At 40.4% G+C, this 15,904-nt stretch overlaps 1 pseudogene; it reads left to right on the forward strand.

Moving 5' to 3' along the window:
- LOC131744485 (polycystin-1-like protein 3) overlaps positions 1-15,904 on the forward strand; it is a 27,501-nt pseudogene continuing 11,597 nt past the window's right edge.

A 15,904-nucleotide genomic window follows, 5' to 3' on the forward strand; every position in this document is an offset into this window, starting at 1 on the left:
AGAGTCTGGTTGGGCGCTTACGCGCGGGCGCAATTCCGGTGTGCACGCTTCTTTAGCCCGCCTGCCCGCCTGCCCGCCTCCCGGCGTCTTCGCAGCGCTTTGCAGAGGCTCAGCCGAATCTGGTTGGTTTGCTGCGCAGAGTTTTCCTGTATCCTGCAATCTGGAGAGAAGACTAACTGTATGTTGATTCTTCAATTTTAAGCAACACTCACCAGTTTTTTTATCATTTAAGTTAAACATGCTATTGATAGTGTTTGTGCTTTAGATAAAGCATGGATTGAGTATATACCGGGCACTAAAAAGGGTTGAAATTATTTACAGCGCTGTGTAAGATACCTGAGTTGACTTTAAAAGAAGATTCCTTGACCATCAGGTTTCACTTTTTTAAAATGCCTAAAACATATGTATGTATGTTTGTAAGGATATTGGGAAATTAAGACTGAACTTCGAAAAGTGAAAGTGTCCTGCGCCCAAACAGTTCCATTGCAGCCCACACTTGGACTCCTCTGCTCAGAAATCTGCCCCCCAAAATGCAAACTCTTATTTTCTTGGCGTTTGAAACAATTCAGTTTTCTAGTTTCAGTTTCCACTACTGTGCCTCTAGCCCCGCCCCCCCGCCCAGAGAGCATTATTTATTTCTCTGTATAAATGTCTTCCACCGTCTCACCTCCATGCATTTACTCTCGTGGAGGCCTCTGCCAAGATGCCTGTTCGTCTTCCTAGACATGGACACCCTTATATGTTCAAGTGCTGGAAATACATCTTCTTCATCTGAACCTTCACAGATTTAAGCTATACCTCTGTAGTGGAACTTTATTAACTACACTTGTTAGGTCTTTTCTTCCCTAATTAGACTGTAAACTGTTTGAAAGTAGGGACCATACTATATTTCATCGTACCAGTCGTTTGATTATTGCAGTGGTTTTCAAACTGAGGGATGTGTTCTTGGGGTTTACACTTCAGAGAATTTTTGATTTGGGTGTCCACTTTCACAATGATTTTTTAAAGTAATGTAAGCATCATTTGGACCATTTGGGTAACCAGGTGAACCTTGAAAGCTGCCAGGCAATTTCAGTGCCCACATTCATTTGTATTTGTGATATCATTTTGGTGCCAAGAAAGAGAACTGGCTAAAATACATAGATGATGGATGTGCTACAGGTGAAGATCAAATGACATGCTCTATGAACAAAGGTGGTTTTTTTAAAATTTATTTTATGTATTTATTTTTGGCTGCATTGCTGCATGCGGGCTTTCGCTAGTTGCCGTGAGCGGGGGCTACTCTTCGTTGTGGTACAAGGTCTTCTCATTGCGGTGGCTTCTCTTGTTGAGGAGCACGAACTCCAGGCGCGCAGGCTTCAGTAGTTGTGGCTTGTGAGCTCTAGAGCGCAGGCTCTGTAGTTGCGGTGCACGGGCTTAGTTGCTCCACGGCATGTGGGATCTTCCCGGACCAGGGCTGGAACCCATTTCCCCTACATTGGCAGGCAGATTCTTAACCACTGCGCCACCAGGGAAGCCCTGAACAAAGGTTTTTCAGCAAATTAATTAAAGAAGAGTGGTGAGAGAATTGATTCTTCCCTACAACACGAAGTAGCGTGAATGACAAAATCAAAAGAACCTGTGCAGTTGTAGGCCAGAACTGTTTATCTGCTAAGTGGCTATTTAGTTTGGCGAAATTTGAATTTCATTGGTTTTCAGTTTTGTTTGTATTTAATTTCTGTTCATTCTTTTATCAAATATTTATTCTTTGGCTTTTATGATTATGTAAGAGCTTTAGGAGAGAGATTATGCCTAGTTTTGTGTATAAATGTATTTAAGAAACAATACAATAATTTAAATCCATCGTAGGGGTCTGCAAGAATGGTTTTCTTTAAAAAAAAATACATTACTCAATTTTTAGCAACACTGACTTAGATACTCATCGTCCTCTATCCCCTTACAGCTTAGACTTAGCAAATAAAGATCTATTATAAAACCAAAGGCGTAGCCGGTTGTGTAGACACAGGTGGTGCTGCCCTAGCTATGCAGGCCCATTGCTTTATTGAGCTCCGGCATTTGTTTTCAGCTTATAGGAACTCCACCTGGGTCCTTAAAACAAAACCTTTTGTCTCCTTGACAAATTATTACCAATTAATAAAAGAATAACACTAAGAAGATAAACCCACCAAGAATATATTTAAAGGACCAGGCAGCTGCTGAGCCCCAACACGTTTTTTTAATTTGTTTTATTTTTGGCTGCGTTGGGTCTTCGTTACCGCGCGCGGGCTTTCTCTAGTTGCGGCGAGCAGGGACTACTCTTCGTCGCGGTGCGCGGGCTTCTCAGTGCGGTGGCTTCTCTCCTCGCGGAGCTGGGGCTCAAGGCAGGCGGGCTTCAGTAGCTGTGTGAGCCTCGACACTTTTCATGCTCACAGTGCACAGAGAAAATGTTCTTCAAAGGAAGAACCTGGCTTTGGTTACACATCACAACAGGTATCATTCTAGGAAGTGAGCTGGGTAGCCCAGAGCAACATGGAGAACATAATTGTTATCAGCGTAACAGGTTTCATTGCAGCTTTCAGGAAGCAGATTACTGTCATGCTCAGAGAGGACACCCTGCTTTCACTTGGAACTAGGAGGTTCAAGACCTCCTCCGGGACTTTCTGGAAGAAGGAAAGAAGTGGTGGGTTGGGGAAAATTGAACGCAGCTGGGAAAACATCAAGAGAAAAACAACCCAGGTAAGGCTCTGAGGTTTAGTGTTTATGAAGGAAACCTTCTTACTTTTACTCTGAGACAAGAGAAGGAAAAAAATTTAAATTTTCTTCCTTTTGTATACAGAAAAAGCAATTACTTTACTTTGTTACCATCATTCCTCTGAAATATCTCCACTTTTGTGCTACAGCCTTTGATTTGTCTGTGTCAGAAAAATGATGAGATTTTTCTCAGAGCCTCTCAAAAGTTAACTTACCTGCTGTTTCACTAAAAGTGCTGTGCAAGATTCTGAAATGGGAATCCTTTTACGGTCACTTTTTTTTCCTGGTAAATATCTCTTTATCATTCTCTGCCCCACGTTTCCTAACACAGAACCTTGGAGAGAAATTATTTGCCTCTTTCTTACACAGATATTTTCAAAATTATGCACCATAATCCTCTGGTCTTAGAGAAGAATCCAAGGCATTATTATATCATCATCATCTTCGTTGACGTCTAGGTAAATTAATACTAAGCCTTGTGATAATGTATAATATGAAAAAATAAACAATCTATAATTTGTTGGGGGGCAATCCTAAATTTCCATCTATGGGAAGCTAGCAGGATTTGGTCTTCATATTTATATTTTTCTAAATGTTCAACTTTTGAGTATGAGCCTCATCTGGGTCTGGTCTTCCTGCAGCAGATGTCACAGCCCAGTGGGCCCCCGCTCCCAGCTGCATTTACCTGTTCCGAAACCCCAGTCGGATCTCGTCAAAAATGGACTTGTGCTCACTGGGGCATTGGTCCATTTGCCAGGCTGGTAAGTGATGAGACCACATGCTGCCAAAGACCTAATTGTCAGAGACTGATTGTAACCAAGGAGAGCGTGTGAGAGCAGTAGGTAAAGAGTCTGTGAGTGATGGATGGTAGTGGCTTCCTCCTGCAGCCCCTCTGGTAGTTGGGCAGAGCCATTCCTTGATGTTCCCTTCACTTCCTGACTTGGTGGACTGTGGGAGAAAGTGTACTGATAAACCCCATTTCCCACATGTACCCCTCCAGTCCTTTTAGCACTTGGGCTTTAGAGGGAAGAACAGGAAGCAAAGGAGGAAAACAGAATACGGTGGAATATAGGGGAGCTTGTTATCATCTAGAGGTTTGCCTCTTCAGAGGTAGGAGGTGAGAATTAAGCGGGGGGTGCGCGTAGTTGGGGGTTGTTTTTTTTTTTTTTCAATTAACGTTCTTCATTCGGTAGTCACATAAGGCATTTCTTTATAGCTCAGTGAATTGACAGAGAATTCTGAGAATTCTCAATGATGCCTCAGACTGTCTAGGTAAAAATTTTGTTGAACTTTTTAAAAAAAATCACAAATACATTCTTATTAAAATATACAGCAGCTCTGGATGCTTCATAAAACAGAATACATTGCAATATTTCTCTATTACTAGAAAAAAAAAGATCACCTTCCTCAAATACTGGCTGTTGAAAGGACCCAGTATTTCAAAGTAATATATTTCTAGCTTCAGACCTCTCCTTCGTCACCCTTTCAAGCTCTTTCTGATATTTTTGTCCCTTTTGCCATGATAACATGCATGCTGTTTTTAAAAAATTAATTTGTATTGGAGTACAGTGGCTTTACAGTGTTGTGTTAGTTTCTGCTGTAAGCATGCTATTGTTGATGAGGCCAAGGCTGTGAGCCTAATCCCTGCACAAGTCAAGTGCCCAAGTGTTTCGTTCTTACAGACTGCATCCCTAGAACTGGCAGCCATCTTACAACTGTGTACTTTGCTCATCATCACAGGAGTTTGTTTCGCCAGACCCATCTCCAGGTTTGGAAAAACAATCCCTAATGTAGTCTAAATAGTGTTGATTATCCATCCATTTTTCACTCTCCAAGAGTTGAGCTTTTAGACTTTCTCCGTTACTCTTGGTTTTGGAGTGAAGATGCATTTCCTGATACTATTTTTCATGTAGTGGCAAGAGATTTCTGCTATAGAACATAGAATGTTTGTGCAGAAGAAAATCTTGACAAAGAGAATTCTGTTCAATTTACCCAAGCCAGTTCTGTAAATTCCGAGTCTGTGTTCCGATAATGAGAGGAAGTAGGTCACTGCAGTGAAGAGCTGGAGCTGTGGAGTCGGGCTCCCTGGGTTCCCATCTTGTTTCTGCAACCCTGGGCAAGCAGCTTAACCTCCATGCAGCCCAGTGTCCTTCCAAGGATTGTTAGGAGGATTAAGAAAGACAAGACAAATAAGGTATTAGGACAATTCGTGGCATACTATAGCAATTGTTACTGTTAATGTTATTGTGCAATTTCAATTTTTTGTTCAAAGTTTACCTTCTGCTTCTAGATAGCTTCACATTCATGTCAAAGGTGAAAACACTTTTGGAGATCCAATATTGGTATCAACCATTTTTGTCAGAGTGTTTATACATCTTATTATGAATTTAAGAAACGCCTCTTCCAAAATAGCATGCCGGTAGGAGAAGTATTTGTAAATGTTCAAATACTTAACGTTGAAAAAAGAAGTCTGATACTTCATATTATTGTACAATATTACTTCAGATACTTACTTTTTCAACATTTGAATAGTTGAACTCATTTTTCTTCATTAACTTTAAAAATAAAAACACTTAAAGCTCACATGTAAGAGCATTAAGAAATTGGAACAGTAAACAAGTTGGAATAAAAAGTAACAGTTTGTGTTAAAAGTGGTGTTATAATAGGGTTAATATTTCTCTTGTAAGTGCCAAGACAGCGGTACTGGTTGTAAAATCTTTGAAATACTTCCATGCCATTGGTAAAGTAAAGTAATATTATAAACTCATTACTTCAAACTAACGATCATAGGATGATATGACAGCCATTGATAAATGGACATCTATCCTAGGGACATCTGAGAAATATTTGTAGACCTATCTGCCGTCCTGGCTAAGGTCACAGTGTTGCACATCCTTTGAAACACTCTGTGCTTTAGGAGGAAGCATCAGCATATCATTAGCTCAAATTACATACTTGCTACTACTTCTGAATAATTTAGCTTTGACTTGGGTTTTGTTAGTGTGTTATAGCTCTTGTTTAAGTAGTACATGCATGATGTTTTGATATTTATAAATTCAACAGTTTGTAGTAAAATATGAAACACAAGTTCCCACAATCCCTAATGAAAAAATGGATCTAGGGAATAATCACCAATGGCTGCTAGACTAATAAAGATAGTTGTTAGTTATCACACAGACATTATGTGACTCCTGATGGAAGTACTTGACACCACCTACTAAGTGTTATAGAAAGTAGAACTTGAATCTGATTAAGCCTCTAGAGCCAACCAGTTTATAAAAAGTCATCAAAATCCAGAATTGGGAAGCTTTACAGGATAAACAAGTCAGGTTTTACAATAAAGACATGGCGAGATTGAGGGGAGAGAATGAGGGAGGAAGTGGGAAAGGGCCACCCAGGAGAGTGGAAGTGAGACTAGACTAGGGAAATACTTTGATTATCAGGCAGGGTGAAGGCAGGCCCTTCGTGGTTCATGATCCTGATTTAAGCTGAGATGTAGTCAACAGGGTTGTATGATTTCTCCAGCCACGTTCAGCAGCGTGATAAGAAATAGCAAATATACACAGGGAGGCACATTCGAGAATGCTGTTGCCCACCTTCTGAACTCTTTAATCTCTACCAATGAGAATTATCAAATACAATGGAGAATCTTATGCTTAGAATGTAATTTCCTAAAGTAAACTTAATTCTCTGTCTTCTCACTGTTGACGCAATTGGTGGGCCTAATTTTGAGATGTTGTGACTGTGCTCCAGAGCAAAAGACCTACTTCAGAATTCCTACATTGTTCTTTTTAAAAACAACTGGATACTTATCTTTAATTTGTTTTCTTTAACATACGTGTTTTAATTATCACATAGGTGTGTGTAGTGATTATTTTATAGACTTCCACCTAGCATTTTATTCTATAAGTTAATTTTCACCGGCCTCCAGATAGATGCCTTTTCAGACCAAGATGGCAGTTATGAAAGAAATGGGAATAATTCTCATTCACATAGGAAACCCAAGAGGACAAAAAGAAGTCACAATACCGAGAAACAAAATGACCTCGGGCAATGTGTAGTGAAATCAATTCCACCCTTAAAGGATGCACAAGACTTAATGCCAAAATGTGTCATCACGGGTACTCAGTAAATATTCTTTACCTTCTATTTTGTCTGATCTTAGTATTGCAGTGTTTGCTTTCATTTTTTTTTAATTTATTTATTTGTTTTTATTTTTGGCTGCGTTGGGTCATCGTTGCTGTGCGCGGGCTTTCTCTAGTTGTGACGAGCGGGGGCTACTCTTCATTGCAGTGGACAGGCTTCTCATTGCGGTGGCTTCTCTTATTGCAGAGCATGGGCTCTAGGCTTACGGGCTTCAGTAGTTGTGGCTTGCATCATCTAGAGCACAGGCTCAGTAGTTGTGGCACCCGGGCTTAGTTTCTCCGCAGCATGTGGGATCTTCCTGGACCAGGGCTCGGACTCGTGTCCCCTGCATTGGCAGGCGGGTTCTTAAGCACTGCGCCACCAGGGAAGCCCTAAGAAGTTTTTTTCCCACAAAAGTTTCCATCAAAAAAGAGTCGTGCTAAAGCCCTTGCAAAGTCTTTCATATCGTGGTATTCTCCCTTTTTTTTTTAATTTTGAAAAACAAATACTATTTGGGGAAAATGCTTGAGTATGAAATGACCTCAATCAATATCAGTGTTGGCTAATTATAGAGATCACCTGACAGAATGGGTGAAAAAAGAGACAAATTTAAAGTGAATCTAGGGTTTCCCTGGTGGCGCAGTGCTTAAGAATCCGCCTGCCAATGTAGGGGACACGGGTTCGAGCCCTGGTCCAGGAAGATCCCACATGCCACGGAGCAACTAAGCCCGGGCGCCACAACTACTGAGCTTGTGTTCTAGAGCCCGCGAACCACATCTACTGAAGCCCGCATGCCTAGAGCCCATGCTCTGCAACGAAGAGTAGCCCCCGCTTGTCACAACTAGAGAAGAGCCCGCACGCAGCAACGAAGACCCAATGCAGCCAAAAATAAATAAAATAAATAAACTTTTAAAAAACCCTTTGAAAATAAAATAATAAAAAGAAAGTGGATCTAGTGATATTCTTAGGGGTGGCAGCTCACAACTTGAAGGGTTGGGTGTCCTTGTCAACAAGCCCTTTAAGTATCCTTTAAAAAAGCAATTTAGAAAGTGTTATTGTTGCAGAGACATTCTCTCATCTAGAGAGAATATATAGCTAAAGAACAAATGTAAAAATCAGCTTTTCTGAATGCTTTGTAAATGAGTAGTTGTGAGTTGGAAAAAAAAGTTAGTGATAGAATTAGACGGAAGTAAAGATGAGATATTTTGGAAAACCTAAATAATTCTGAAATTTCTTCTGGTTATAATGAAAGCAGTGATGTTGAAGATGCATTTGAAAAGTTTGAATAAAGCCATGTCATGAAATTGAGTTTCAGAAGAGCAAAGCTTCTAAATTAATATACTACCTTGTATAGCGTGATTTTAATTATGCCTTTGTAAAACTAAATTACTGAATTAAATAAGTAGACATTTGTTTCACATACATCCTTCAGGTTTATATAGTCAAATTTGCTCAAAAATAACTTAAAAAACTCATTGAGAAAGGAAGTCACCTTATATTTATGTATGTGTGGTCCTTTAAAATATTTTGTGTCACTTTGCTTTGGGTGTGTGCCTACTAAATTTCATGTAAATGCATCTAATTATTTCACTCACTCTGAGAATATTTTTATAGTAGAGTTTATCACATTCAACTTTATTTTAATAACATGTCATTCCTTGCCTTGTTCTGTGCTTTCTGGTTCTAATGCTTCCTTGCTTTTGTCTTTTGTTGAAATTTTGTTCTTCAGTAGTATTGCGTTAATTATTTACCTTCAAGAAGTTTTTTTGTTTTTTTTTTTAAACACATTGTTATACCTATGTTTTTCTAGTTGTCGGGCTCAGGAATGAAACAGCCTCTCTTGAAATCCCCTAATCTGGTTATAGAATTATAGCACAAGTTAATTTTTTCTCCTCCCCACCCTCACTTGCTAGATCTTGTTAGTATATTCTGTGGGTTTTATTCAGGTTATTGTTATAGTAAATAATTATCTTTATACTATACAACTTCTCTTAAGAATACTTTTTTCGTGCTTTTATCAAAGCCAGATTTCCAACAATGATTTAGAATTTATTTGTTTTAACTGGCTTCATATTTATCACCAACCACTTTGTACCATAACTTCCCACTTCCGAGTTTTTAATTTCGTTTCATCTCTATTCCAGTTGTTTTTTCAAGAAAGATCTATTGGTGGAAATAGTTTGGGAGCTTGTGAATAATCAAAAGGGTCTTTCTTGTCCCTTCCTAATGTTAAAGGAAAACTTTCCTCAGACAATTTACTGATCTAGTAAGCTTTTATTCAGTGACTCATGAGTTGGGCGACATCCACTCTAGCAGACAGAAAGGATCTCTTAAGAGCTGTACAAGGGGAGAGATTTTTTTTTTTTTTTTTTTTTTGTAGTACGCGGGCCTCTCACTGCTGTGGCGTCTCCCGTTTTGGAGCACAGGCTCACGGGCCCAGCCGCTTTACAGCATGTGGGATCTTCCTGGACCGGGGCACGAACCCATGTCCCCTGCATCGGCAGGCGGACTCTCAACCACCGCGCCACCAGGGAAGCCCAAGGGGAGAGATTTTTATAGGCAAAGATGAGCAGGAGCAAGGAGCTTATACTGGGCATTTACTAATTGGTTAAAGCAAGGTTACTTCTCTTATAAGGAGCAAAGGGAAGTGATGGAGCTGGGTTATGTTACTTGTACTGGGCAGGCAGGCACTGACTGGTTGACTTTGGCCTTCCTTTCCTGGAAGAGCCGTTTGCTGATGCTGAGTTTAGCATGAGTGACTCCATCTTGGGCCTGATCTGGTAACTTTAACACCAGTGAGCCATGTGTTAGAAGGGTGTACAGTTAAAAGATAGGATCAGTTGCTGTAACAAAGGCCAAAATGGTAGCTTAAACAAAATAGAAGTTCATTTCTCTTTTACATAACAGTCTGAGTAAGAGGTCTAAGGCTGAAAGGATAGATCAGTGGTTTACAGGACCCGAGCTCTTCCTTGTTCTGCCATCATCAACTTGTAGCATCCATCTCAGGTCTATAAAAGCTGTTTTATCACCCTGTACTCTATGTTCACATTCCAGCAAGTGGGAAGAAGAGAGAGGTGGGTTGGGGGCTGATCCTTTTTTTTTTTTTTTTAAAGGCACAGCCTGGAAATTGCATCTATTACTTCTCATATCCCATTGGCCAGGACCTGATCACATGTCCACACCACTGAAGCAAGGAGGGCTGGGAAAGGTAGTCCTTAGCTGGGCTGCCATGTTCTCATGGAAGGAAGGGAGGACATAGTAGAGAATAACCAACACTCTCTACAATGAAAGTGATACAATTCTTTCCTCACGGTCTTCCCCCTCAGAACTCTGTAGACATCATTGTCTTTTGGCACTTGATGCTATAGTGGAAAAGATTAAGGCTAGCCACCCCCCCCCCTTTTTTTTTCTGGTAGACTTTTTTTTCCATATCAGATTGCTTGTAGAATTTTTTAATCCTTGTACTACAGAAACTTTTTTTTAGCATGCAACTAGGTTACTTTTCACTGATTTTGCCTAGAATGTGATGTGGCATATATACATCTTTCTTGGCTTATGAAAGTTTTATTCTATTCTACCCATTTATCCCTTCTATTTCATTTGCTCTGGTTTTGTCCCTGAGAAATACCAGTTAGTATGTGCTATCCTGCTGGCTTCTGTCCTCCATATCTTTCCTGTCATTCTTTTAAGTGAAACGATGGTTTCCTATTTATCCCTCTTTCTGTTACATTCTGAAAGAATTCCTGACATTTCTCCTGCGTACCACTGATTTGACTTTTCCTCCTCAGTTATGTTCTGTATTACCTCCAACATGGATCTTAATTTTTCTGTAGCTTTTTTGGTTTTCTTGAAATCCTCTAATATCATTTATTTCTCTTTCAATCTATCTCATTCTTATTAGCTTCAGTTGGTTTATCTTTAAGATTCTCTGTTTCGTGGTACAGCCAAAAAAAAAAAAGACTTTGTTTCAGTTAAGGATGTTAAACAGCTTTCTGAAATTTTCTTCTGGATTTTGCTGTTGATGATTTTCAGAGCTACACTTTCCTCTGTGTCCTTTGGAGTCAATTCCCAGGTTCTAAAGTGCTATTCGTAGGCTCCATTTTATTCTTTTTTTCCCTTATCTTTTAAGGCAAGATCTGTCAAAACACATTTGTCAAAGACTAAGAAATTGTGTTACCCTAAATTCAGCAGCCTGTTGGCTTATTTAGTGGTCATAACCCCTTCTCAGGTTGACAGTTGAAGTTCTGGGTTAGTTTGCTGTTCTCGGCAAGCTGTCAACCTAATGACCCTAATCTGAGGTGAGGTTTTACTCGTCTCTACATACATTGCTTTAATTTTCACATCGATGGATATTATTACACCAGTTCTCAAGATGAGAAAACTAAGAGGTCAAGTCATTTGCTCAAGGCTTCATAGTTACAGTGAAAGGCAAACCAGCTCTGGACCCCAGATGTGTGATTATTAGAATCCAGTTTCTGTTTTCAGTCCTCCGTCCTGTTCGTCTTCTGGCTTGTCGACAGATGTATCAACAGTGGGAAATGATCACTCTGGTTTCCTATATAAAACAATTTGTGTTGTTTTTAGCCGTGAGTAATCCTCAAGTAAAATAGAAAGATATTTCTATCCTAAAACTTTTCCTTGAGCTTCACTGACTTTCTTTTTCCTACAGTAGCTACTCTTCTTTCAACCACATGCCACCAACCTGCTCATGCTAGTCTTGTAAGTACTGACCTTCATGGTGTACATCCTGGAATATTATTCTTTTTGTCATTCTTGGTGGGTCCTGGCAGAACTCTACTCTGTCTCGTAGAGGGCTCTGGATATAATTTTTGAAGAAGGAAAGGAAAGTACTTAAGTGCAGGAAAGAATCAGGTTTGGTGGATGCCTTATTAAAGAAAATTTTAAGGCCTCTCTTTGGCTTTCATGTTGGTGTAATTAGCATTTGTTGGTTGGTTGTTGGTTTATTCCCTGCTTCATCCAAAAAAAGGACTTGTGGCATCTTACCAAAATATATGCAATGCAATACAATTTAATAATTTTTTAAACAGGGAAAAGGAAAGAAATCTGAGTGAAAGGAAAATGAGGGTAGGACCTCTGCATAATCTATAAATTTCACTTTCAAGGGAATTCCCTGGCAGACCAGTGGTTAGGGCTCCATGCTTCCACTGTAGGGAGCACGGGTTCGATCCCTGGTCAGGGAATTAAAATCCTGCAAGCCCCACTCAGCATGGCCAAAAGAAAAAAAAAAAATTTCACCTTCAAGAAATTTCTCAGCCTTCTTGCCTCTGTGTCCTGCGTAGAAACCTTTTAGTGGATGTCTAAATATAGGTGCCCATTTATTTGATCCAACATTAACTGCAAAATGTAAGTTTTCTAGCAACATAAAAGAGAACAGAGGTGAAATAAATACCCCTTAAAGCAGTATTTCCCAAGTGATATTCTGTAAGATAACAACCAACGTTTTTTTTTTTGTTTGTTTGTTGTTTTTTTTGGTTTTTTTTTTTTTTGCGGTATGCGGGCCTCTCACTGCTGTGGCCTCTCCCGTTGCGGAGCACAGGCTCCAGACGCGCAGGCTCAGCGGCCATGGCTCACGGGCCCAGCCGCTCCACGGCGTGTGGGATCCTCCCGGACTGGGGCACGAACACACGTCCCCTGCATGGGCAGGCGGACTCACAACCACTGTGCCACCAGGGAAGCCCCAACCAACATTCTTAAAATGTTGCCAGAAGGAAGGAAAACAAAGGTTTTTGACCTTAGGACTTCTCAGAGCCTTTCATGCGCCAAAGCCTAACCACTGCTCACCGTCTCCGGGCGACTTCATCTCCCATCTACGCTGTGCATCTGCCTCCTCGTGATCTCCCTGCTTTCAGTCCTGGCCTCTCCCTTTCCGTTCTCAACCCAGCAGTCCGAGGGGCCCTTCATAGCAGGATCAGATCGTGCTGCTGTTCCTCAAAGCCCCCAAGTATCTTCCCATCTCATGCCGAGTAAAATCATACTCTTCTTGATTGCCTGACATGCCATGCTCTCTCCACCCCTGTCCCTTCCTCCCACCCCACCCCAGGGTCTTCCTGGTCTCCCCCAATTCCCCCTTTGGCTCATCTAGCCTCCTTGTTCCTCAAACAAAGCCAGGAGGCTGTGGCCCCAGGGCCTTTGCACCCCTCAAATGTCCATCTCCAGTGTATTGGCAGAGCTTTCTCTCTCCCTATATCCAGTTGTCAGCAAAAATGCCCTCTCCTGATAGCTGAGCACCCTTTCTCTTCATCTGCTTACCATTGTTTTTTACTTTATTCAGTACACGATATAAATTGTGTATCTGTCACCACCACAAAAATGGAGGCTCCATGAGGGCAAGAACTTGCCTTGTTTTGTTCATTGCTGTATCCTCAGTTCCCCAGAACATTGCTTCACATAGTAGATGTTTAATTATAATTTAGTGAATGGTTGACAGTAAGCACAATAATATAAATTGTGAATTTTAAAGAGGGTACTATGGTATGCCACTTTCTCAAAACTGTTAGTGCACAGGATCTTTTTGAGAGAAATGCCTATTACTACCTCACAGGGCATGGGGGTTCTAGAGCAATTTTAGAAATACTGCCTTAATTATTTATCATTTGGTAAAATCATATTCAGCCTTTTCCTTTGCATATTTTAATTTTTTAGTCCAAGACCCCACGCCATTCCATCAGCCCATTTCCTTCAATACCACCTGGAGTCACACAGCAGGGAGTATCAGTCATGCCTGTACCTACCAGCCAGCCTCTCCCTGTGCTCCAGAGCTCACCAGGCCTGGATCTGTAACACATGCTGGAAAAGCTCCGGTAGAAATAACTTCAAGCCCCAAAGAGGACTCACGTTCCAGGTGTCTTCACCACTCATCCACAAGCATCATTTCAGAGCACATCTGATCAGGTAAATATGGAAAATTGAACTCACAACTTGGGTACCCTTGTGACCCTCAAAAAACACTTTTGCTCTTTCCTTCTATTATGGTGATGTTTCAAGAAAATGCTAGGAAGGAGCCGGGTTCACCCTTTACCTCTGAGCAGAACCTAAGAATTCCTGACAGATGACGGGGTTCAGGGCAGGCTGCCCCAGAATGTGCCACTGTGGCATGAGGATTATTTCAAGCTGAAGATGATGAAGGCCCAACAAACTCAAGAAGAGCTTTTTACCTCCCTCTTAATTGCCGAAAATAAATTAGGTAGGGAGACTGTACCAGGAAGAGAGCTATTACCAAAGATAACTTTTCTTACATTAGAAACACATCTCTGCATGGTGTGGCAAACATTTGTTTACCAGACCTTTCCTCCTCTCATCTTCTGTGAACTGTCTTCCTCCCCTTTGATGTCCCAGACCCCTACCCCCTTCTCCTTAGCTCAGGATGGCAGCTAAACCTCAATAGCCTGTCTTTGAGTCTCCCATCTTTGGGACTCCCATACATACGTAATTAAATTTGTTTTTCTCTTGTTAATCTGTCTTACATCAACTTAAAAATTATTAGACCAGCCAAAGGACCTGGAAGGGAAGAAGGGAAAAGTGTTCCTCCCCTAACAGACAAGTATCCCAATTAAAAGCAAAAACTAAACAAGTCCATGAAAATATTCCACAATGGGTTTTATACCCATTTCAGGATTTAATGTCTTCTTTTTTAAATTTAATTTATTTTTTTATACAGCAGGTCCTTATTAGTCATCAGTTTTATACACATCAGTGTATACATGTCAATCCCAATCACCCAATTCATCCCACCACCACCACCACCCCCCTACAGCTTTCTCCCCTTGGTGTCCATATGTTTGTTCTCTACATCTGTGTCTCAATTTCTGCCCTACAAACAGGTTCATCTGTACCATTTTTCTAGGTTCCACATATATGCATTAATATACGATATTTGTTTTTCTCTTTCTGACTTAGTTCACTCTGTATGACAGTCTCTAGATCCATCCACGTCTCAACAAATGACCCAATTTCATTCCTTTTTACGGCTGAGTAATAGTCCATTATATATATGTACCACATCTTCTTTATCCATTCGTCTGTCGATGGGCATTTAGGTTGCTTCCATGACCTGGCTATTGTAAATAGTGCTGCAATGAACATTGGGGTACATGTGTCTTTTTGAATTATAGTTTTCTCTGGGTATATGCCTAGTACTGGGATTGCTGGGTCATATGGTAATTCTTTTTTTAGTTTTTTAAGGAACCTCCATAGTGACTGTATCAATTTACTTTCCCACCAACAGTGCAAGAGGGTTCCCTTTTCTCCACATCCTCTCCAGCATTTGTTGCTTGTAGTTTTTCTGATGATGCCCATTCTAACTGGTGAAGTGATACCTCATTGTAGTTTTGATTTGCATTTCTCTAATAATTAGTGATGTTGAGCAGCTTTTCATGTGCTTCTTGGCCATCTGTATGTCTTCTTTGGAGAAATGTCTATTTAGGTCTTCTGCCCATTTTTGGACTTGGTTGTTTGTTTTTTTAATATTGAGCTACATAAGCTGTTTGTATATTTTGGAGATTAATCCTTTGTCCATTGATTCGTTTGCAAATATTTTCTCCCATTCTGAGGGTTGTCTTTTCATCTTGTTTATGGTTTCCTTTACTGTGCAAAAGCTTTGAAGTTTCTTTAGGTCCCATTTGTTTATTTTTGTTTTTATTTCCATTACTCTAGGAGGTGGATCAAAAAAGATCTTGCTGTGATTTATGTCAAAGAGTGTTCTTCCTGTTTTCCTTTAAGAGTTTTATAGTGTCCAATCTTACATTTAGGTCTCAAATCCATTTTGAGTTTTTTTGTGTGTATGGTATTAGGGAGGGTTCTAATTTCATTCTTTTTCATGTAGCTATCCAGTTTTCCCAGCACCACTTATTGAATAGACTGTCTTTTCTCCATTGTATATCCTTGCCTCCTTTGTCATAGATTAGTTGACCAGAGGTGTGTGGGTTTATCTCTGGTCTTTCTATCTTGTTCCATTGATCTGTGTTCCTCTCTGTGTGCCAGTACCATATTGTCTTGATTACTGTAGCTTTATAGTATAGTCTGAAGTCAG

This window comes from Kogia breviceps, chromosome 18 (genome assembly GCF_026419965.1).
Source record: "Kogia breviceps isolate mKogBre1 chromosome 18, mKogBre1 haplotype 1, whole genome shotgun sequence".
Lineage (NCBI taxonomy): Eukaryota > Metazoa > Chordata > Mammalia > Artiodactyla > Physeteridae > Kogia > Kogia breviceps.